This window comes from Hesperophylax consimilis, chromosome 13 (assembly GCF_061612785.1).
Source record: "Hesperophylax consimilis isolate HC1 chromosome 13, BYU_Hcon_1.0, whole genome shotgun sequence".
Lineage (NCBI taxonomy): Eukaryota > Metazoa > Arthropoda > Insecta > Trichoptera > Limnephilidae > Hesperophylax > Hesperophylax consimilis.
In genome coordinates, this window is record NC_142848.1 from 36,004,378 (window position 1) to 36,030,885 (window position 26,508).

General features: G+C 32.7%; 1 protein-coding gene across 1 annotated transcript in view; it reads left to right on the top strand.

The window, feature by feature from the left end:
- The window catches only part of LOC149418913 (diuretic hormone receptor-like), a 579,308-nt gene that overhangs the window by 480,070 nt on the left and 72,730 nt on the right, over positions 1 to 26,508 (top strand). The gene's annotated exons all lie outside the window — the stretch shown is intronic.

Here is a 26,508-nt window from a genome sequence, read left to right on the forward strand (position 1 = left end):
ATACCTGGCGTACCGTCGCGCAAGATCAACATAGTACGAGAGGGGATATATATATATTTATATATATATATAAATGTCGTAAATACTAATACACTTATCAAATATTAGAAAATACCAGATTCACATCGATTTTGGTAATATGTCAGAATTACGAACAGCCAAGTCAATTATTAGAAACGCATAGATTTTGGCATGTCCAAAAAAGTTGTGTGTTAGCATGATACACATTAAAAAAATATTATAAAGATTTAACCATAATACATTAATCACAGAGTGAGATTGAATTATTTCAAAGTTACCAATGTTTCCAAACTAACTAAATTTGTGTCGTTAATATGCAAAGCTTATTTTTTAAACAATGCTGAAATTCACGAAAAAAAGTATGACTAAACGTGTCGGAAATAGGATTTTTTACCTTTGGTACCATATTTTTATGTTTGTTTCCAAACGTCGGTAAAGGCTCTAGGAAGAGAATTATTATTTTCAGTGCAGGTCTTGAAGAGGCCTGGATTATATGGGGGAAGAAAAACAGATGCCGGTAGCTAACACAAAGACGAGTCAAAGAAACGACCCGTTCTTAAGTGTTGCGTATCTTTCTTATTGACCATCATCAACGTAAATGGCAGCTTAAAATAAGAGATTTTTATTTATATTCGCCATAAATTCCCAAATATTAAGTTAAAATAGATATTATTCATATGAAGGAACTTCATCGCTTCTCAGAATTCTTTACACAACCAGTTACAATTTGGAAAATGACACTTAAATTCAAAATATATCCGAGTTAATTGAACTAGAGTGACGAACCCCACAACCGAAATTAGAATCGGGTAAAATAATTCATTATTATTGAAGTAATAATAATAATAATAATAATAATAAGTGTTTTTTAATAATTTGTGTAACAAATAGATATAATGATATCCTCACTGGGATCTCCCGTGCTGAGGATTTCATTTACTTATGTATAATTTAATTATAAGAAAATTAATAATACATCAAAATAATAATAAATTGATGGAAGAGTGTTGGTGGCGTATACGCGACCGAATGACTTCTTATGCCCATGTTTAGCCTAAAGGTAAGGTAAACATTGGTACCGTCTAATAAAAAATGGGTTTCTGAATCCTGTTAAGCTTAATTGATTTTCTTTGTGGTATTTGTATTTGAAATTTTGCACAAACCTTTAACTAAATATCTTTCCGAAATACGTTAACTATGTATAGGATATAAGTAAAGGTACTCTTTCCACGAGAAAATGTTTCCCATTATTTAAAATGTTTTACGTGTTGGTTTTGTGAAGTTCGAATAACAAAAGCAAGGATGTTGGTTTTGGCAGGTGAATAAGAGTTTAAATATTGAGATTGGATATGATATGATTACAGTTTATGATGTGCTGTGGAAAATAATATGATAAATAATGATGCATTATTAAAGCAAGATGAAGATCAATATTTTGCACGCGCAATAACCGATAGCAGAATATGTAAATATGGCAAAGTTATATGTACCCACCATATAGCCGTATCACATAGAATGATAATAATATATAATTAATAAATATAAATAAACATATTTATTTCCTGTTTTGTTCAGCACTTCAACCCATTTCGATCAGAAACAGATCAGGCTAGCTAAAATATTCAATTGATTTTGATATCAATGGACGTAAAAATTTAAAAAAAATCTCTGCATTTCCTTTAATCCATAGACATCCAAATTAATAGACGATCTTATTAGGAAAAGGAGAACAAACCAACTTGCGCCATGAATCTGACAGTATGTAGGTATTTCGCATTGTAATACCACTATTCGGTCCTCGAAAATAAAATCTGCTTACGAATTACAAGTTCTTTTTACAATGGCGCGCAAATTGCTACGTTGGCTGCGTAAAATTTTAACAAAATATCCCAAATTGAGTAAACAAAAGTTCGGGCTTGTTTCCAAAATGTAATATTTTGTTACACTATTTAGTTAGACACTTAATTTTAGCATTGCTACATAAGTCCCACAAATGACAGCGCTGCTTTTAGTCTGGTTATTTCAATGTATTCATCAAAGCATTTTTGAACCCTCTTGAGTCTTGGTGCCATATGGTCACGTGATTTGCCTCCAGCTCGTCGAAATGATACCCAGATTTCATGCGAGGGCAAGTCTATTAATTTGAATAAATATATATGATAAAACCAGAGCTCTCCGAAGGTTGTTTCTGTTTCAGACAAATAAACTAATACCTTATATTTTATTATGCGCTTTATGACGTGTTTAAAACTGTTATAAATATATGTACTTTATATTTGTTTTTTAAAACACATCACGAAGTTTATCTGAAAAATCGATATCACCAACAGTAACACCGAGTTTGCACAATGTCAACACTGAAGCTATTTCCATCGCAAAAAGTAATTATCTTTTTTATTAAATTACGCAGCAGACGACGTTGATGAATTGTCTCTTAAATTTCTGTTTATTCACTTTGTCGGACTGTACACACGTACAGTACATAGGAAATCAATACGTATTGCTTTAAACATGAAATGAGATTTTCACAGCCAAAAGTAAAGCGCAAAACGGCATAATACCCCAAAAATATTTCAAATTAATATACTGCTTTAGTTTTAGATTTAAATAGAGGTCATGGTTTTCAACCTTTTAAAAATGAATTAAAAAGGCTATATATAAGATCACCAAAGGAAAAGCCCTCTGGAGGTAATTTAGGTATATATTACACTAAATGGGACTATACTATAAAGGTGGATAAATAATCATCAAACAAACAACTTAAGGCTGTTGGTGGTGTGCATTATTCCTGCGTGAAATTATGAACTCTAATTTGCATTGAATTTAAGTTTTCGAAATTGTAACGGATTATGTGAAGAATTATTCAGAAAAAAACTTAGAATTATGCAGTTATAATATAATATAATACCTTAGCAAAAAACTACTTTTATAATTATTGACGTTTTAAAAACGGGAATTATATTACGGAAATATTATATCATTTGGGCAAAGACATTATTTGTACCAGGCTCCTCATCTACTTAATAGCCTTCCAGATCACATAAAGTCGTCTAATTCCATGTGGAAATTTTAAAATAATGTTAAATTATTTATGCTATCCAAGGATTCCCAACACATCCTTTCATCTTTTTCCTTTTAAATTGTGGTATGATATGATGTATATGTATATTTTTTCATACTTCTCCTTTTATAATTTAATTGTAATTTTTTCTCTTTTTTTCTTCTCTACCTTTAAAAATAATAGTTTATTATATTTTTTCTTGTAAATTTAATATAAATTTATACCATATTCACCGTGCATGTTTACTACATTATATTGTAATGAATTGGCTGGAATTAGAATAATAGGTAATATTGTAGGTGTACGTAATTCGTAGAAAGGTTAATGTAACAATATTGTTCTCTTATAGCTATTTTTTATTTGTATTATTTTGTAAAATTACTAACTTCAACACAGGCTTGCTGTCCTAGTGAGGTTAAAAATATAAAATAAAATAAAAAAAGTGAAATAAAAAAATAAGATATAATGTAAAAAAACAATAAATAAACCTTCATTTTTCAGGTATCAAATAATGAAATTTATGCGTGAGCATTTTTCATTTGTTATTATTAAAGGAATAAAAAAAACATTGATTTTTCAAGTTGTTTCTTTTTTATTTTCCATATAATGCCTTAAACCCATCAAAAAGGAAAGAACATTTTTTAATTTTTTACAAAAGCTTTCATTCTTATAAATAAGTATGTATATTTTTAGTTTTTATTTGTAATCTCCTGAAATTAAGTAATTGAACACCATCGTAAAACAAAATCTCTTATCATTTTGTCACCGTAGTAAATATTCTAATAAAAATATAGCCTTCAATCGTGTACCATAGAAATGACTGCTTAAATCCGATACGACCGTACGGATTTCTTACGATTTGGTTTAGATGTTTATTATGGAGCCATAAATAAGGCATGAAATGCCCGGGATTGAATAACGAATAAATTGAATCAGACTTTAGCACATTTAAACGGCTTAAATAATAAACAGTGTTCTCAAATGTCACCCTTAAAACGCTTTCAAACCGAATAAATCTAAGATATAATAAACACTCACCTTAGAGCGAATAAGAATTTTATCTTCTTTATCGGTATTCAAATAAAATTACAACGTAATATAAGTTTTCATGAAAACATTTACTTATAAACGCATACATAGTATGATACTATGTATGAATGTGAATGAGACAAGGAGTGTGTTCCTAGACCGAGTTCTTTGGCGACCTTCCCTGCGGGGAAACGATGTGATGGTTAATTAGTTAGTTATAATATTCTAGTATGTGTGATACGAATGTACGGACATATTTGAAATATCAGTTAACATGGTAAAACAAATATGAAATATAGTTATTTAGCGGTTTAGTTATGTACTGCATAATTTTTACTTTTCCTATTTAAAAACTCTTAAAAAGGAAGTAACAAAATAAATAAATAAAATAATCACAGAATTATATATATAAGCATTATTAAATATCATTTATATACTTTAAATTTAACAATTACTAGCTGACCTTTACCCGGAGTTGCTCGGGGTATACGTTGTGTACCCAACGGTGACCGGATATGTCATCAAAATGACAATTCAACACACCTACAAAAAGTGATATAAAGTTATGAAAAGTGATGAAACAAAAAATAGGTTAAATTTAATAGTTACATAGGTAACTCTTAAACCTAATTTTTGTTTCATCACTTTTAATGACTCTAAATCACTTTTTAAAGGTGTGTTGAATTTTCATGTTGTTTGTTCAAATATCATAGAACCGTACCTAACTAACAGCTGAGTGTATTTTTAGGGTAAAAATAATACTATTAAATTGTAATAAGTATTTGTTTCACTTGATCGTGCCATGTCTTCCACGGGCGTACCCGACTTCTCCTAATCTCAATTCAATCCCATTCAACCAACTCTTTAAACACTCCTCGTACGATTTATTAGAACAAAATTCTAAATTTGTTTACAATCGCAATCTGATGAATAGAATAGGAACGCGTACGGTACAAACAAAGATACATTAATTATTATATATATTATAATCTTTAAATTAAATACAATAACAATAAGTTAATCTAAAACCTTTTTTGTTATGGTTTGTATTTATTTTATTTTTGTTGTTGTTATTTCAAGTCATAGCTGTATAATGGAAAATATTTTATACAAGGTGTTAGCATCAGAAAAACACAATGCCTTGTATTAACGTCTATACTTATATTTGTATATCCAATAGAAATAGTAACACTAGTAACATGGAAATTCCTAAGAAGCTTATGATCAGTTAGGGAGAAGAGACGGGTGGAGGTTAAAGTAGAAAATAATACTGTAATTCCTGCGTCCTTTATAGTTAATATTATTATAAATTTTGTTATAATATCGTAAATGTATTTAATTATGGTATATCAAAACTATTACTTTCTTGCTCCACATGAATGGAGCAAGGAATTTTATTTTATTTGGTTTTACGCCCAGCTGAGCTTTTACATGGATTATAAGAACAGAATATACCTAGTGAACTATAGAAAACTATGCACAAAGATTTTAAAGAATGAAATAACATTAAACTGACAAACTAAATATGAAACAATAAAAGTGAATAAGGTAGCATAAAATGAAATAGAAACTAGAACAATACTACATATGAGACAAATCACTAAAACTACATTACTCGTACCGACGCTACTAAAATATGTAGGATTCAACAAAGTGCTGGTATAAATATATTAATAGAACTCGCTAACTTGTTACCTAGATCATGCATCATATTGGTTTGCGAGTGTGTCTGATAGTTGGTTGTGTAAGTATTGCAGAAGAATAAAACACTTTAGATTGATAGGATTTAACATTTATTGAACTTTCACGGGATGTGTCTAGTCTTACTTACAGTTAAATAAATGAATGAAGCGGCCTGCCTGGTGTCTTGATTAGGGTCCAGTAAGGGCAGCATCTGCAAAAAGGGTACAATTCTATAAGTGATATGGTGTAAGGCCAATTAAGGATGCTCACAAAGGCTATTTATCGTTGAGACCGTTAAGGTTCTAGTTCTTCACGCCAAGAGCGTTTGATTAAAGGCAAGGCTTTTGGCTAAGGAGTTTCTGAAGAAGAGCCTGGTGCAATTAGAGCCAAGTACAGAAATGTTATAGAACGGTCCTTTTGGTAGCAACTAAACTACTAAACACATGAAGAGACATTTGAAACGGAGTAATATTACCAGACAATTGTATATTCCAGGTGAATTGTAGAATCGTTTAGTTTTCCACGTCGGCGTCATTATACGGCGGATATGTTATGTGGCTAGTGAGAAAGGGATGGAGAAGTGGGAGAGGAAGGTGGGGAACTACCTGGCTATTCAGATCTGTTCAACAAAGCGGCTAAAGCCATTTAAAGCAACGTGTCAATTCTGAATGGTGGTCTTACACAAGAGCGATACTGAGAGTATATTCTACTCTAGAACCTGCCACAAGTATACTATATATATTTTTTAATTATTAAATTGTGAAAAAAAACCAAAATTCGAAAAAAACGAATCGCCGGGATTTGAATCAGCGACCTTCGGTTGCCAGTCGAGAGCCTTACCTCTCGACCAGAACGAGAACGAGTCACCTATTTGACTGTGTTGTGATAATCATTATCACCTTTCTACCGGCTGCGCCAGTTTGTAGTGATTCTGCTGAAAAAAACTCCCGCTTTCACAATAAGCGCGGTGTCTATAGTAAAATACTATTTAGAATAGTAACGATTGTATGGATAGCCAGGAGGGAATGTCTAGTCTCGCTTTACATCAACAAATCGCTTTCTTAATGGGCCTCATATATTTGCCCAACCAAACGGCGATAGGGCAGTTCTTGTATTGGCGTTAAAAATGCGATTCATCTGAAAATTGAAGGTGAAGAAATGAGAACCTTTCCGATAGAAAGTTTATAGAAATTTGTTTTTTCTTTTGTTGGATGGGAAGGCTCAAGGCTATTTATTGGCTGTCCAGTAATAATTACTTAAGTTAGTTGAAAATCAAAGGTCAATCTGACAAATCATCGAGCCTAGGCCTTAGATTTTATTTCCTTCAATATCCTCACCAACCAATGGTAAGGTTCTCGTAAGGTTATTTCCTAGGTCAGAAATCTTTCAATAGAGATTATCTATGGAACAAAGAGCCGGCAGGTTTAATCTTTGATTACCGAACCTTCCCTAACTCCATCCTACCATATTATTATTCAAAGCCCTTTTGATTTGACTACGACTTGCTACTTAAGGAGGCGGCTTAATGTAACATCAATTTGAAATTTACCCTTAGAGACGAGCTTGTTACATACGAATTTTACTATATTTTGAAATTTTCAAAGACTCTGCTCGATTCAAGAAGCAATTTCGTAGGTAAGTACATATTTACGTACCTACCGACTATATTTGCTCAATATCTACAAACAATTTGGTAGGCTCTTAAAATTATTAGTAATCCGGTTAAAAACGGTATTGCAGGAATTACTTGGCGTGTGTGAATTCTGGGCATGTCTGTGTACCAAAAGTTAAGTAAATACTAAGATGTATAGTCATTTTTACTGGCCTGACCTACCCCAATCTCTTCAGTGGTGGTACCATAAATTTCTTTTATAGTCCACAAAAAAATCCAAGTTTTATAAGAAGAAATATTGTATAGTTATATTAAGCGTATGCATCGCTCGCTTATTTAAACTTGATAAATTTAAGAAAGGTTATCCGATAACACAAAACATATCAAGTAGCTTAGGATTATAATGAGATCGTCAGCAGAAGTGTCTCCTCTTCCAGCTATAAATCATAAATCATTAAAAATAGAGACGTGATTTTTTACAAAATATTTCGGGAAACGCAAACTGTTAGGTATATACTCAAAACCGGGTAAAATATGTTATCTTGGGAATTTCGGGATGTATTATTATGTAAAGAGAATATTTAATAAATGTAAAAAAACACCCTTGACAGTTGACTAATGTAAAGGTTTTCATCTTACTTACTACACGAGAAATTGTACTATACGGGGTGTACCCGAATGATTTGAACCAGCGATTCGTGAGCTCAATTGGGGTAAAATTAATTTAATTTTCAAATAAAATTATAACATGTTTTTTCTATCACACATCGCCACTGATCACACCGTTACATGCCTCGACGAATCAGACGATAGGCACTCGCTCTCATCTGTTACCGTGCTGCTGGAAATAGATGGATTGCGTCTTACGTAACCCGCTAGGCTGTTATCCAGTGATAAAGTGTTTATTGAAAAAAAGAAATCACATCTACATATCTTACTCCAAATTATTCAGGGATATAAAAGGTAGGTACTACTGAATTCAGCTTTGTGGTTGTTCCTTATGAAAATACAAGAATTTAACTTATAAGAATTTAACACAACATTATTTAGATGAAAGAACGGTGGTTCCGTAACTGGTGATGAAAATACCTTAAATAAAGTGGGTTTTAAATAAAGTGATTATTTTACTAAATTATAAATTGTTTATATCATCTCATTTTCATCACTTTGTCTTAATCGGTTGGGGGCCTCTCGCTAATACTTCGGTGGCATCTGTCAAGTATAGGCTAAGCCTCTCCTCGCACATCCTCTGGGGTTGTTTTTCCCAACTTTGCCTGATTAAACTTCTAACTAAACACATGACCAACCTAAATCAATTTTTGACTTTTCTGTAAAAATTGCTTTAAATGTGTAAAATAAAATCTTGCGAAATATATGGCTGTAAAAAGAATAAGATGCTGTAGATGTGTATAATGTTCTGTCATCAGAAAAATTAAAGAGTCAACAATGACGTCAGCATTCAATGAACTCTGAGCAATAAGATGAAAAGATTGTCTCTTTCAGAATTCCATCATACTTAGTACCAGGCTTAAAAAAATGACTTATTTTGAAGCCAAGTATGGTAACCAATAAGTAGTAAAATAAAAAAAAAAATGATCCGCAAGTCTAGAGACTTGAAGATTGGAAGATTGGGTACGCGGCTTTCAAAGATACTATTAATCAATTTATTTTGTAAATATGTAAAAAGTGAGACTACTTTCGTAACGATAAATCAGAATATCTCTGACTAACTTACATTATAACCAATGAAAAATAAATTTCTTCGTATGGTTAGATAAAGAAAACCTGACCTCGACCACTTCCACCCATTTACGCGTTACAATTATGTTTTTACGATATCCTTTTGTACGTCTGAATTATTGGTTATCCAGATAAAAACGGGATTGCAAACCTTTAACTAATAAATTAACATCTTTCCTGTTACAATTTTAGTAAAACGTGTTCCGACACGTGATAGTAAATTCACAGTTAATAATAATAACAATAATAATGCGCTTAACTATAACAAACTTAAAAACGGTAATTTAGCATAAGTGGTCATATTCTTAAAATTATTCCTACAGTGTGCCTTACCCAATACAGATCTAATATTATAACATTAAATATACTGTTTATACAAATTGATGACAAAATTTAGAATACCAATAACAGCAGGACAAAACAAAAACATTAAAACTAAAAACATAATTTGAAACTAAGGCCTTTTGTGCTCAGAAATGAGCAACTTTTGAGTAGACATTTTAAAAGGTACAAGAAGGCAACCGAAACCAAACAATTACCGAAAGTTATTGAATATGGCATAATATAAAACATCGAAAAGAAGTTAAGATTTATGAACGGTAAGATTGTTTAAATAATTTTGTTTTTAAAGCCCGTTTAAATTCAGCCAATTCTGGAGATTAGTGAGAGCTGAGGGAAGTCTATTCCACGCAAAGAGCGATTATAGTGTACGGCTCGATTTGACCTAAAAGTTCGAATAGACTAGTATACTAAAAGTTTATCAGTTTAAAGGCCTGCAATTGCGTTTGTAACTGGATTAGCCATAATTTAAAGAGATTCTGAATAAAGCAGCAATACTCATTTTCAAACTATAAACATGTCACCTTCTAAAAATTGTCTTTTCATTTTCTTATTGCGATTATACATATAATTGAAATAAGGATAAAAACGCCTCAAATATCAAATACTCTACATCCGGTAAGTATAATGAAATTATAAAATTTAATTCCCATGTTACACATATTAATTAAATCCATCCTTGAGTTCCAACTACTGACAGAGCAGAGCTTTTCTTGAAGTTTCTGTGTCAATGTCTAGACTTTAAGTTCCATAAAACATTGAAGATTTAACGGCTGAAATGTTGTGTAGCTTTGGAGTAAAGTTAGTGACGTGATGCGGCGCCAGGTGGGGGCCATCAATTATGTAATTCCTTTGAGAAGTTCCGGAGATTTTCACTTCCCGTCTCGTTTTGTCTGTTCTCGTCTCGCCGCATCAAATAGGTTCCAGGCTCCGGTGCATTCACAATAAATTAATCCATCTCGGTAATGGAAAGCTTAGATGTAAAGTTTTATGATGCTTCAAAGACGGAGTGCACATTACACTCTATGCTGTTTATACTTTGATAGTAAACTGAAAGTAAACTAATTTCTTCAGCAACAAAAACTTACGTCAAGTATAAGAGATATTTTCAATTTTTGTGGATATTTCAGGCGACTAATTATTACTTAAAATATTTTTTTATCCTTTGTGCTTTGCATAAAAAAACTTGTCTTATAAACATTAGTTTTTCATTAAGAAATAATAATATTAGACAGGTAAAAATATTTCACCGACAAATATAGATATAATATGTCTCGACGCCATCTAGTGGGAGATTAAGCATTAACTATTTTTTTCTAAAATTTCCTACAAAAATAAAGTTGGTTGTTTACAGGTGAAAAAACATAATAAGAAGTAATTGTTGATTGAAGTACTAGTACATATTGACTTATTTGGCGGGTTGGGAATAAGTCGACGGAGCTCAGTGGCCCAGAGCACCTGACCGAACATCAGAAGGTGAGGGTTCAATTCCCGTCGGCGGTATTTATTTTTACTAGGAAGATATTTTAAATTTGTACGGATATTTCAGGCGACTAATTATTGCTTATAATAATTTGTTATCCTTTGTGCTATGCATAAAAAACCTTGTCTCATAAATTTAAATCAATAATTTCGAAGTGGATCCCTTCTTTAGACCTATCATTTTATGATCAAAATTGAGTACCTGGTGATAAAATAGATAAACCCATGTTACAAAATATCCCCTTACCTACACCCTTTACCTAGCAATCCCATTTTCAGTACAGATAAGCTTTCGGATTTAATGGCCTTGTAATCTGCGTCTTGCGGGTACCAATATGACCTACTTTCTAAGTAGCGCTAGTTAAAATGTTAACATAATACTCAGATTCCTGTAAAGTTACCATGTTGGGTACAATGTGATGTGACACGATGAAAAGCTGGTAATAAGATTTCAAATTGATATTTAAACCGCTTAGAACATTCCACCAGAGTACTACAGGTGTTTTTAAGTATTCATACGTTATATTAATTGTTAATTGTACTACAGAATGTTTTATCCACAAGTTATATAAATTATTTTTGTGTTTAATTGTACACCTTAATTTATTTTTTATGATTAATTGTTTAAAAACAACAAGTCAAAAAACATTACCATTTAATGTAGAGATTTCAAAGTACCCTACAGAAAAGATAATCTATTGTAGGGAAATATATTGAAATTGGTCGGGGGGTAGATTTAATCATATAAATAAGTAGTGTCGACGTAGCTAGTTTTGAAAATAGTCTTGAGCGCCGAAACAACTGTTACAATAATAAAAAACTAAAATACTTGTAGAACTTTATAATAACATTATTTAATTTGATTTGCATTAAATTTTAAAAACAATTATTTTTTAATATATTTTGGGTAGATATGTGGAAATATATGTAACGTGTGCATATATATATATATATATATATATATCCTCGTAAACTGTACAGTACGTAACTGGTATGACTTTTTCAATTCAAAACTCCTATTGTGATAATTTTTTTTTCATTAACCCACATATGAAGAAAATAATTTCTCTCAGGGCCTATTTCTTCTTTTGGGATTCTGTATGGAGGGTTTTTATTAAGGAAAGGAAGGAGTGGAAGTTTTGGAAATGTAAAGGTATGAGGTTGGGTCGGAATCTAAGGATCAGTGTGTCCAGGAGTGACGGACATTTGAAAATATCCCTCCCACTGCGACGTAAGGCCTCTTTTTTCAGCCAACGTTTCGGACAGACTTTAAGTGTTCATCATCAGTACAAATGTCCTGATGATAGGCCTGAGTCTGCATTGAGAACTAATTCTATATTTACTAACTTAATCTCACGGTACCTACTCTAAAATTTGATTTTTAAAACAAATAACTTTTTTACATGTGTCGTTTGGTCGGAAACACTGAACAGAATGGTATTCACTAAAAGCATATTACGTGCATTGCGGTGTATAGATAGAGTCTATATTCGTTGCAAAATCAGTGTAAAATTTTGTCCCAGTGCGGGAAGTAGGAAGGGGGTGTGGCGGCTGTCGATGTCGCCCCAATCCTTCCGACCGCTAACGAACTAATTGTGGTTAAACCCTATTTATACCCTAAACCCTTAAATACCTTAAACCCTATTACTGATTGTGGTTAAACCCTATTTACCGATGAAAAATTATTCCATTGCTTTCTCTGTCTTTTCCAGTATGACTTGTACATTATCTCAGCTTTGATGTCGGCATTTTGAAATTATCGCCGTAGACCTGTGCGGGGCGAGCGCTTGTAACCAACTGGAGCCCATAGTATCTTACAGCGGACAAAGTGGGCTCTATTTATATACCTCGATGATTCCGTACTGATTAAAGAAAACTTAAGTCGCCAATTGGCGTAAAAATTTTTGACTCCTAAGCCCCAGATAGACCAATGAAATCGACATTTGAACGTGTTTAATTTCACTGGAAGTAAGTTAAAATTGACTTAAACTTCAGGCATACATGCATATTATCACAATGTATCTCTTCAGTGTCGCATATTCAAATACATCGTCTAGACTAAACTCTAGAGAAGGTTGACAGTAATAGCCTAAGTTTCAATGGCAACCGTTAGATTTTAAATAAATTAGACTCCCGTCTCCGTACTCTTGGGTAATTCTACCTCACTTCCAGTTTATTTTGTTATATATTCCTACCGGCTTAATTATGTTATTGCTCGTGCTTTCATCGCACTGTATACAATAAAACCATTACGCTAAATCTCTGAATGACACAGACGCACATATGCCAAATGTATGTTGGCCAATTCTATATTAGAAATCTACCAATAAACTATGTAAGCTCGATGAATCATTAAAATTGCATCTTATAACGCTGTCTAGCAGGAGAATTAATCAGAGTCATTAACAACTTAATTGACTGCCCTGCCGTTGTCGCGACAACAAAATTAGATGTACGAGTATATTAAATGCAAGATAAAATTAATGCTTTTCTGAAACAGGTATACAAGCAACTATCAGACACACTCACTAACCAATAGGTTGCATGATCTGAGCATCAAGTTTGGAGTTACGATTAATTTTTTTACCGACTCCATTTATAGAATTAAGCGTAATTTATACCAAAAAATTATAGTTGCGAAGGTAATGTATCTTATTTTATAATTTAGAATTGTTTTAAAAATCCGAATAGGGCGTTAAACTAAATAAAATAAAAAGATTAATTACTATAAAAATGATGAGTGCAATGCAGTAGTATATTATGTTTTATCTCCAACCTAATTTTACTTTTGAGCCCGAAGTTAGATAGAAACATTGAGTTATGCTCTCCTAGATTTAACTCTTCGCATGCCTGGAGGTATAGCGTGGACCCTAGAAGCTCAGATGCTGTTTAATATTGAAATAGTTTTATGAATATTCCATTTCCCAGTACTTACTCAAATTGTCATTTTACTTGTTTTTGTTCTTTTCCTAAAAGTCTTATTTTAGAAGTAAGATGAATTGAAAAAAGATTACCGACGCAAGTTGCACTTGTTTTACATTCTATTTTTTCTTCGTAGCTGAGAGTGCATATTAATTCGCGTCTCGTATCAATAATCTCTGGAAAAAAACAATTAAATAGTGCACACATCATCCCCAAGTATATTATATTCACGTGGTGATTGTAAACTGGGTTTGTATTGGGAACATCACCGGCAAATAGTGCTTATAAGGTGTAAATCTACGAAATATGAGTGACCTATCGAATCTTCCAGAAACCAACAGGACTCAAAAATAAACAAACAGCATCAACAGATAAAGGCTTCCTTTCATCTCTCATCGTTATTCCCTGTGATCGCTTTCTTTTCGTTTACAGTCCATTTTGTACCAAGCAAATGTAGTTAATTTCAATCAGTAGTAAAATTAGTTATAACTTAAACAGAATGTCGAAAGTGTAAATGATTAATTAATAGCTAGCCAGCTAAACTTTCTTCAAAATAGTGTGAATGTTCAATGTTCGTTTCAGTAAATCAATAAATGTTTTAGTAGTTTTCTGCAAGGCTCCTTTGATCAAACTTAAAGTCATTTTAACACAGTAAAAGTTTAAAGAGCGCGATATTGGCTGTCAGTACTATTTCAGCACATCAATTGGAAACTTTATTCTGTGAGTTGAACTGATAAATTTCATTCTTTGAAAGTTGGCATCCTTTTCCAGAATAATGTGCTGCTGTGGAGTTGAAAGTTTGAAGTTTGACAAATTCCGTATGAAATTGTTTTCTCTTCTCAAAACTAATTAAATGTTAAACCTTTGGTAACAAATAATTGAAAAATGTGGAATTTATTTGACCTATTTGTTGATTTATATAAAATTTTATTTTCCAATAATCGCCAAACAAATCCAATCGTAATAGTTCGTTAACATAAAGTTTTCATAAAAAAATATATCTTTTTTAAACTAAAACGATTATTTTTTTGTTTGTCCCTTACTCAAAATTTAAATAATTTCTTCGGAAAGTTTCAGGAATATTTAGAGAGTGGTTTGAATGTTGGAAGAAGTCGGGGACGCCCGAGGAATCATAAAGCATTTTTTTTACACTGGAATGAGATACGGATAAAGGTCGATATCATGTAATTTTTCAACAATAATAATGTCGATTTCATAATACCTACTACATGAAGTGAATGAATACTACATGAAGTGAATGAATACTACATGAAGTGAATGAATACTACATGAAGTGAATGAATACTACATGAAGTGAATGAATACTACATGAAGTGAATGAATACTACATGAAGCGAATGAATACTACATGAAGCGAATGAATACTACATGAAGTGAATGAATACTACATGAAGTGAATGAATACTACATGAAGTGAATGAATACTACATGAAGTGAATGAATACTACATTAAGTGAATGAATACTACAAGAAGTGAATGAATACTACATGAAGTGAATGAATACTACATGAAGTGAATGAATACTACATGAAGTGAATGAATACTACATTAAGTGAATGAATACTACATTAAGTGAATGAATACTACATGAAGTGAAGAGTGGTGGAATGAATCAAATTTTAATTTAGGAGGCGGGTTTGGGTACCGCCGCCCTGGGAACTAAAAAGAAACCTGGTTCGCAACATTTGGTGATTTGTCAGGGGTGCCCGGTTCCATCAGGTGAGCTGGGTTCAGGATGCGCCTGCCCACCAGCTGCGTGGCGTGCCAGATCGGGAGAGGCTGCTTTGGGGAGACTCTTTTAACTTTCCAACTGGTCTCTCGACCCATCGCTTTTCGCCGCAGTGAGAGGAATATACAAATGTTCGTATTTCCTTCACTCCTGGATACCCTGATCACGTAATTGACCTCGTAACTTTTACCTTCCTTTCCTTCCTTTCATTAAAAAAATAGGGTTTTATTTACATTAGCTTCTGAGGGAAATAAATCTCCAGGGCTTATAACATATTTAGGAATGCTGCGTAAAGGGTTTTTTTAGGGAAAGTGAGGAGAGAAAGTTCTGGGAAGGAAAAATATGTATGGGGTGAGTAGGAATTTAGAGGTCAATGTGTCCAGGAGTGACGTACGTACGAATCCATTCCTCCCACTGCGGTGCAAGATGATGGGTTGAGAGTAAGTCCGGCCGGAGAGGTCAAAAGGTCTCCCTCAACTAGTCTCTCACAATCCGACCCGCCACGTAGTAGGCGCATAGATACATCCGCCGTCAAGACCTAGACAAATCTCACCTCATGAACCAGGGAACCCCTGCTAAGCCACCAAACGTAACGAACAATTTGGGGTGACCTATGGCAGGTGTGTAGGTAATCTAAAAGATGGTTCCTTTCTTTTTATTTATTGTTTTTATATTACAATAAATAAAAAAATAGAAAGTTGTCTCATATTTATCTCACGATTACAGATTGATACTGATACTGCAAAGGGTGGTAATGTCACCCCGATGACATGTATTAATGTTCTCACCACGGATTGTCTCATTTTTGTACAAAAAATAATATAGCTATTTATTATACTCCTAACAAGGACCGGTTGGTAGATGACAAAAACACCATTAATATTCTTAAGCACCTGGATATACTGTGTAAGAGTGTGTGACGTGGAGTACTGAGTTCTTTGTGAAAACTATGAGTAAAATTAACGATGTTAATAAATAAAAACCTTCAAATTATTACGTCATTATTGTGTATGCATGTGTGTTATGTGCACGGATATAGACAAAACCGTTAAAGTAGGGAGTTTAAAAAAAAATTATATCATCTTATCGCAGGTCTAATAAATTGCACAGTACCTAATTTAGTAACCACCATTTATGTTTGGAGACATCGTATTTTATTTGATTCTAGTTTCAGTAGTTTGATGACTCAATTGTTCCTATTATTATTTTTCTTAATTTTTCCCAGAATCTTTTCAACTGTGTCAAAAGGCTTTGTGAAAATACATTATTCCTACAGTATATATTTCTTTATATCTTTTTTACATGCATTTTTATTTTTGTTTATAAAACGTGTACATTTGCGATTTATACGTCTATTTCTAACGACGCGTCGTTAGAAATAGAACTAATAAATTATTATTTTCAGTTGGTCAAAAATATTTATAAATAGAATAAAACCTTAAGCATTGGCAAAGCACGCAAACCATATTATGGTTACAAATTGGCGGAACTTTTTCGATGACAGTAGAATGATTAGAAATTATTATTTTTTAATTTTATTTTATAAATGGCATGAAATTGAGGTTTCTTGCTGATTCTCAAAAAAGGATTAATTTTTTTAAATATTCTTAAAAAATTATGGACCTTTCGAGAAAAATGTTCCGGTAAGTTTTTTGTTAACATTATCATGGTTCATATTATTATCTCATTATTTATGAATATTATTGTTGATTTACAAACATTTCAAATATTATTTTATATCGTTACTTACTAAAAATCCCGAAGAGGTTTTTTTTTTATGTGAATACCGCACAAGAGCCAACACAAGAACCATCTGGAGCCAGTGAGACCATGACATCCTCAATTGGGGCATATTGTGAGATAGTAGGGAGGGGAAGGAGATGGGAAAAATAATGGTGGGAAAGTACCTGGCTATTCAGATTTGGTCACCAAAGCCAATACAAGCAACGTTTCAGTTTTGAATGGTGGTCTTACACCTGGGCGATACGAATATATTCCACTCTGGAACGTGCCACAAATATACCTTATATAATTTAAAGGGTTAATAAAATTTACTTGCGCTCGCCGGGATTTGAGGCTGCGACCTTCGGATCGCTAGTCGAGAGTCTTACCCCCGACCATGTAATGAAAAATGTAATTATGTAGTTTTGTAAAAATAATTATTTTTTCTGCAGTTAAACGAAAAATTAACATTTTCTAATTATTATTCGCTAAAATACCTTTTTAAATATGATTTAAATTTACAAGCACCTACCTAGTTTGTTTGATTAAGGTGAGTTTAGGGTTTGTTGAACAGAATAATCAGATTTATCAGACTTCAAACTTCGAACTCTCCATACGTTCTAGGCATTGAATTGCTTGTTCGTTAATTGTTTTGAATTTATTTTTAACACCAATACATTCATTTTTTGTCACATTTAAACTTCATATACTTATAATCTGATTACGGTAGGCATTAGAAGATACAACTCTGACAGAATTTTGCATTCACCGATTTATTTGATTTTAAAAGCATTTTCGCGTAAAAACAGATCCAGCAAGCGTGTTCACGGAATTATAATTCGGTTTTGCTTGTCTCGGCACTCCGGGGTTGCTGCTTTTACCGCCAACTTATTACTCTGAATGTTTTGCGTTGAAAGGGTCATAACAATAAATCTTATGTTTATACATCTATACTTTATGTACAGGTTGGGTGTGAAATGATGTAACCTTCTGTAAAAAATACATTTTTTTATTATTTGGGCCAGCACTCAAATTCTTTGTAGTCTGCTGACCCAAGCAATTACTGTAAATTATTTATTTATAAATTCTATACGGGTAGTTGAGAAAGTGTGTAAGGTCTCCAGTGACAAAAATCTGCAAACTGTATTTACTTTTATTTCTATTAAATACTTACGTGTAACTAGAAGCGGGTTAAAAACCAGTGAAGGCAATTTCAAACGTTTTACCTAAAATTCCATCCAGTTCGTATTTAAAATTTTTTAACTTAAAAATGTAATATCTAAGAATTGTTTTCACTGGAAACCTTATGCATTTTATTAACTACCCGTATGGAAATTACACACAAATCATTTTTTTGTATTATCACTTTATGTAGTTTCGGGTGCTGACCGATAAAGATAAATATTGACATGGTAAAGTATTTTTTTCCGTTTCTTCATAAAAATTTCGACCGTTCACAAACTATCCTCGCTAGGGCCTAGGGTGTGATTTTCGAAGGTGGATTGATATTGAACACTTATAGGAACATTGTTTTTTTTTGTATTGTCTACGTTTGTTGTTGAAGATTTTGAACTCTTGTAGCAAATAGTTAAAGGAAATAAGATAAAAATCGCTGAGAAAAATAAATTTTAAACTTTAGTACCTACAGGTAATCGATATTGATTACTGAAACTCTGCGGTACCTAAGGAGATACAGTATGCGCAAATTTATAGCTCTGCGCAAGACGCGTGAAGAATATTTTTTTCATTAAATCACTCTCAGTGCTTTTTGTCGTGTGCCTATTTATATCGAAATTAACATTTTAAAGCGTTTTAAATCACACGTAATGGCGTTGGTGCTTCTGAATATTTTATTTATTTTTTATAACATATATAATAATTTCTTTAATAATTATTGCGAATTGCCCTTGTGGCGTTATTTTTTTAAAATGAAATAACCAACTAGGTTTAAACCGATAGAATGTTTCGAAACCAATGGTTTCTTTATAAGTTATTTTAACAATAATACGTATAGCAATAGACAGATAATAAATTACATACAGACAAAAATACCATCAAAGGATTACATACAAACACAATGGGATTACAATGAGATGATTTTGAAATATTAGAAATTAAATAACTGTTTATAGTCATTTGAATATAATTAATAAAAATACATATATATTTTTAATCGTCTTCACTTTTACGTCACTTTAATTTATTGTTACATTAATGTTTATATTTACATATTTATTTTTTTGTTATTTCTTCATATTGGTTGCAACTTGATTGTTTGGTTTTAATTTTTAATTAATACAAAATTTACTTCTATAGGTACTTATTTTGTCAATTATTTTGTGTATTTTTCAGCATACTGATTGTATTGTATCCTGATGTAGAAACAGAAACCATTGGTTTTGAGAAACGTTAATATTTTTTTAGTAATTAGTCTTGTAAAAAAATACACCTATTCATTTAACTTGTTCATTTTTTTAAATTTCTTTAAGGTTATACCATCAATGTAATATATTATTGAAGAAGAAGATAGTACTAATAAATCTGAACGAAACACGAAACAAAATAATACACAGAATATTAAAGCGATTAAGGTCAATGATACATTAGATTGATGGGTATAACCTTCAAAAAATTTAAAAAAAATGATTCTGAATATTCATTAGGACTTTTAGAAAAAGTCAATAGCTCTCCCATATAAATAAAAATCGGATATGTTTATCCGATACACTATCTAGGTTACAAACCATGTGGTTTCAATAGGCGCATCAAGAGGGGACTGTAAAATATTAACTGTGAACTTTGAAGTTAACACAACTATGGTTGGAGATGGTGAACATTGAGTAAAGAAGGAATCCGACTTACCCCTTTGATGTTCTTCAAAGATGTTGATGGTTGGTTTGACTCACAGGAGATCTGATTTATTTCACGCACAAGCTTCCATAACATCCAAGTTGGATACGAAAGACACTGAGGGAACCGAATATGTTCACTGCACAGGCCTTCTACCCTGAGTTGAAATTAATGACAGAACTGATCCCAAATAGATGTTCATCAAACAGGCTGCATCAATAAACTGCTTTGACAGTCACTTTTAGTGTTGTAAAATGTCACACAAACACGCGGGTATAGTCAGAAAATATAAGTACTTGCATGTAAAAATGGGATGGGAAAATGCAAGGACAATGTTAAAGGAAGATTAATAGTTACGTCAACAAACTGAATTATTAAAACGTTGTGATCATTTAAAAAGGTAGTTGCTAAAAATTAGGGGAAACATTAATTGCAAGATGATATTGTTAATTCTGAATTTGAAATATGAGATCGACAAATATTTTACTAACTAGGTCCCAATAAATTGTCGAGAAGTTAAGATGCTGTTCCGGTAGAAATCCTGGGTTCGATTCCTAGTTTTGACCATTTCGCTTTATTTTATGTGTGTTGTTCTGTTTCATGTTTCGTTTAAGTTTATCAGTATTAACGACACTTTGTTTTGGATATTTTTACGGAAAGTAAATAGAAAAATATTGGATTTTCTGGAATCATCAAATTATGGTTTTTTAAGAATGCCTTTGGTTAGATATATCTGTTAAAAATGACTTATCTAATATTATTTTCTGCATGCTTATCTAATATTGTTATTATTATATAAGACACGGAATTTTGTTTTTGCAATCCAAACAAATTGATAAAGAAATGAATATAGTTATGTGGTTTATAAAAGTAAATTCGCTTTCCAGGCTGGTTTGTCATATATTTTTTTGCAAGTCCTAATCGAAATTACGATTGAATAGTTAGTAGGTACCTATTCAAATCCATAAAGATCTTCTCCGAAATTGTTCAAAAGATATCCATGTGAAATTCGTCGTCTTGAAAAGATTGGTCTTCCAAAATGTTTGCCTTTTGTTTGAAACTTAATTGAGTTTTGAGAAATATATATTTTTGATAGGAGAGTCCCTTATGAAAATATCAAATCTAATTTCTTTTGAAATCATTTATTTTTCCAGACATGGCATCCATCGTCTCGGCTTGTCTTTTTGTTTACTTTAATTTATTTAGAGTGTTGTCTGCCATAGCTATGTACATCGAAGAAAACAAACTTTAATGTATTTTGCAGATTTTGTGTGAAATGTATTTATTGCACAGCGAGCTTTGGAGAAAATAAGACATTATATTATTATATTTCGCTTATTTAGCTCCGTTTTCGTGAAAAATCACCTCAAGGGAGCTAACATATAACATAATTTATTACTCTTAAAATTGAAAGACAAAAATTACAATTGGAGAATTACATTGAGGTAAGAACAAGGTAAATGTGAAGAATATTTAAATATTGAAGACAATATTAGTGATTTCTAAACGAAAATCTGAAACAGAAAAATCAGAAAAGGAAACGGTCACATGTCCCAGATGTGACCGTTTCCTTTTCTGATTTTTCTGTTTCAGATTTTCGTTTAGAAATCACTAATATTGTCTTCAATATTTAAATATTACAATTTGAGGTTTTACTCAATACAGTTATTCCGAAAAATAAATAGTGAAGAATATTATCCAAAGTATATTTTGTATTATTTATTCATTCTCAAAAACATACCAGGAAAATAAAAATGTATAGTATTCTAGGTAAAATTAGAGTATAAGAACAATAATAGAAAAAATATATGTTATGGTTTCCAATAAAACCATTAACATACTAGGACAACAATACTAATTCACTCACCTTCTCTTTCATAACTAAGTAATCCAGTTCAACATCTTATCTCATAGATTCCGGAAAAATTAAATGCGATTTTTCAATCAAAAAAATAAATTAGGATTCTATTCTCTTTTGTCTATAATGTCGAGACATCTGAACTGTAGTCAGTATTGAATTTATTCTCGTGAGTCTATTTTTGTCAGTCGTTACGCAAATAATAACATTTTTTTCTTTATTATATTGTAAGTCTCAATTCCTGGACATTATCGAAACCTTGTTCAGGTTTTTACTTGAAATTATTGTCTTTAAATCTTATGTAACTTTTTTATCTTACATTTTTGGCATTGATTATATCTATCTATCTATACGTGGTCTCATTTCGCAGTCATCTCTGTTTATTTTTGGCAATTTATGTCACATGTCACAACATTATAAGAATATTGTCATACATTTTTTCTTTAAAATCTATATAAATAAAAATAAAATGTGTCCCTGTATGTGTTTAGAATCAGAAAAAGGTCCCCGTCTACATGAGATTTCGAAAAAAAACCATTTTCCACCCTAAAGCAGAACTTTGATACTTTTTGATGAAATTTTACACACTCGATGATCAAAATAAGAGGAAAATTACTGTAACTTCAGCTTAAATGAATAAATCAACCAAAATGAAATTACAAGAAAATTTAATTTTTTAAATATATATTATTTGTTGTACCGGTTTAAAACATGATACCTACACGATAAAAAAATAATTGTCTTCATATTTTTAACTAGCGTAATTTATTCCGGGTGTAATTATGCCCACCTTTCATTTTCACCTTAAAAGTATAGCATGTGTTATTTGCGCACTGTAATTTCAGTTTATCTCCGGAGCTCTTAGATTATAATATCATGGGTTTAAATATGTTATCTAAGTTAAAATGAAATATGAAAATATTTTAAATGGTGTGGAACGCGTGCTAAGTATCTACCTACGCTAAAACTTGGATCGGAGTTGGAAGGTATTCGTACCAATTACTTATAATAAGATATTTTATGATAATACTATAATTTAATTGTCTCTTCGTGCCTTTACTCATAACGGCTTCAAGTTTATGAATGACAAAGAGGTCGACACGAAAGAAAACAGTAAAAAAGAAAGAAGTTGGGTTTATGTATTTATTCAGTATTGTGTCAATACATTTATCAAGGGTTCTTTGAGACGCTCCGAAGATGTGAAAAAGAAAGTGGATAGCCTCACTTTGGGTATGTGACCATTGCTAAGATAAGTCACCTCCTGGCATCCTCGGCTTGTGCAACTATAACAGTGCTCAACCAGCCTCTTCTCGCATAGTCTCTGGAGTTGTTTATTCCCCTTTCCATGATGGGAGAGTCTGTCAATTTGAATGTCTATGATTCTTTCTCGATCATAGGCAGTCTGCGGCATTGACATGTTATTTCTTGAGAAACTTACTACACCGTGCCAGAGACTTGCGCTACTCTTTTTCTATTTATTAATACGATGCGATACGATACAATTGTACCACCCCAACCAGGAGCACTCTTGTCTCAGTGCGACCGGTACACCACTGGGCACTGTTTGGTTTGGTTTTTGAACACGTGCTTGGAGGATTGTAAGAAGGTTGGAGTTTAATTGACCGGCATACAGGCAACCTAATAAGTCAATATTGGAATTTAGGATGGGTAGGAATAAAGGAATTATTGAGCATTGTTAATATTTCCTCTTTATAACTTCCTTTATCTTCCCTCTTCTTTCATTGCCTTGCCTCTTTTTGGCTCTTCCTGGTTCATCTTGTCTCTTTTTAACCCTTAGGATACGACCAACTACAATAGCAGTTCAGTGAAATCATGAATACCTTCAGGTGCACTGCAATGTGCAGGGTATAGAGCTAGGTTTTAGAAGTTTTGAACGCATTTCAATATTGTCCATGAAAATTCCTAATAAAACGTTGACATTTTAGATGTCTGTCAATTATTTTAAATATAGCTAACTAACTAACTAACTAACTAACCATCACGCCGTTTCCCCGCAGGGGTAAGCAGAGAGGACGGACCGCCAAACAACTCGGTCTTGGCACACACTTCTTGCCTCATTCACATTCACACATCGTCTCATACATACTCTTCTATTATTCTGACTCTTGACATGGCCCGACTTGAGTATCTGATTGACTTGATCGTGCCATGTCTTTCTCGGGCGTCCCCGACTTCTGCTACCATTCGCATTTGCATCATATATCCTCTTTACACTCCTATCTTCGCTCATTCGCTCTACATGCCCAAACCATCTAAGCGTCCCTTTCTTAATCTTACTCATTACGCTTACATCAGCCTTGTACTCTTTGCGGATCTCCACATTCCTCACACGATCAAACATGGTTTTACCACACATTCGCCTCAGGGATCTCATTTCAACAGCATTTAATCTACTTTCATCCTTTCTTTGCCAGTTACATGCCTCACTTCATTACATCAAGGTAGGTACCAGTACTCCGTTGTGGACTGATTAATTCGCTTCTTTGGACAATTTTTTGTTAGCGCCAACAGCGTTCAGTCCTCCATTAACAGAATTACCTGCATTTACCCTTCTTTCAATATCTCTGTCAGCCTTCCCATCTCTCGTAAACATACTTCCTAAATACACAAACTCATCCACCTGCTCCAAGTATTCCTCATTCACAATTATATTGCACACTGTTTTCATACTCTCTCTTTCAAAGACCATTACTTTAGACTTACTTACATTCATCATTAACTCATTCTTCATGCATACTTCGTTCATCCTAGACACGAGAGACTGTAGATCATCTATACTTTTAGCAATCAGCACCGCATCATCAGCATACAACAGGCAACATACTTTTAAATTATTCAAATTCGCGCTCAATCCCACCTCTTTCAATTCTTGCATGCAATTATCCATGTATAGATTGAATAACCACGGTGACATTACGCAGTCTTGTTTAACACCTTTTGTGATATCAAACCACCCCGTAAAACCACCGTTTACCCTAACACATGCAACGCTTCCCTCATACAGAGACGCAATTGCCTGAGTCAGATTTGTATTCACTCCATACTTGGAAAACACCTTCCATAGCTTTTTCCTGTCGACTCGGTCGTATGCTTTTTGTAGATCTACAAAGGCACAGAAAAGTTTTTGGTTTTTTGCCAGAAACTTCTCAGTGAGCATACGCAATGAGAAGATCTGGTCCATGCACCCCCTTCCACTCATAAAAGCACCTTGCACATCCCATATTTTATCCTTTGTTTTCGTTCTTACTCTTTCAATCAAAATTCTACCATACAGCTTGTCAACTGAACTTAGCAGGCTAATAGCCCTATGATTCACACATTCCATACGTGACCCTTTACCTTTGTATAATGGCGTGATCACAGCCCTTCTCCAATCTAAAGGCGTGTAACCTTCCTTTAAACATTGGTTAAAAAGATTGCACAACCATGTGAGAATTATACGGCTACCTCCTTTAAAATATTCAGCAGCAATATTGTCGAACCCGACAGCCTTACCATTCTTCATACATTTAATCGAGCTCTCTATCTCATCCATGCTAATTTCGGTAACATTCACTCCATCGTCATTCATATCTGATTCGCCGCTGGAATCACTGTCACCCACTTCGCTTTCGAAGACTTCCTCGAAATAATTCATCCATCTCTCTTTTATTTTTTCCTCATTCGTCAACATTTTAAATATAATTATCAATATTATATTTGGTTCTGCTCTTCTTACATCTTATTGACTCTTTTTGTCTCTTACTGCCTCTTCTTGTCTCTTCTTGTCTGTTTTTGTCTCTTATTGTCTTTTTTGGTCTCTTCTTGTTTTTCTTGGCGCTTTTTACCTCTTCTTGTTTCTTCCAGTTTGTCTTCGCTCTTTTTGCCACTTCTTTACTCGCATTGGCTCTTCTTACATATATTTGTACCTTCTCGTCTCTTCTTGCATATTATTACGTCTTACCGTGCGTTCTTTTCTCTTCTTGTCTCTTCTAGTCTATTTTTGCATTTTCTCGTCCTTTCTTAGCTCTTTTTAGTTTTTCTTGCATCTTCTCACCCCTACTTGGTTAGTCTTGTCCCATCTTCAATCTTATTACTTCTTAGCGACTCTTCTATTCTATTCCGGTCTCTTCTAGCCGATTTCTTATTGTTTCTTTTTGCATCTTCCTTACTCTCTTCAAGTGTCCCTAAAATACCTAAAATATATAAATAAAAAATAAAATCTCTTCTTTTCACGAATTTCGTACACGAACAAAGGACGCCCCTTTCGACATGAAATCTTTGATAAAATTAAAAAAAAAATGACAGTTAATACAATAAAAATAATAATTCGGGTAATACTCTGATATAACAATTGAAAATCCCGCTAAACAATAATAGTTACGCACATTTAGCTACTTAAGAAGGTAAGCACTGCTTACAACACCTTTGTTGAACA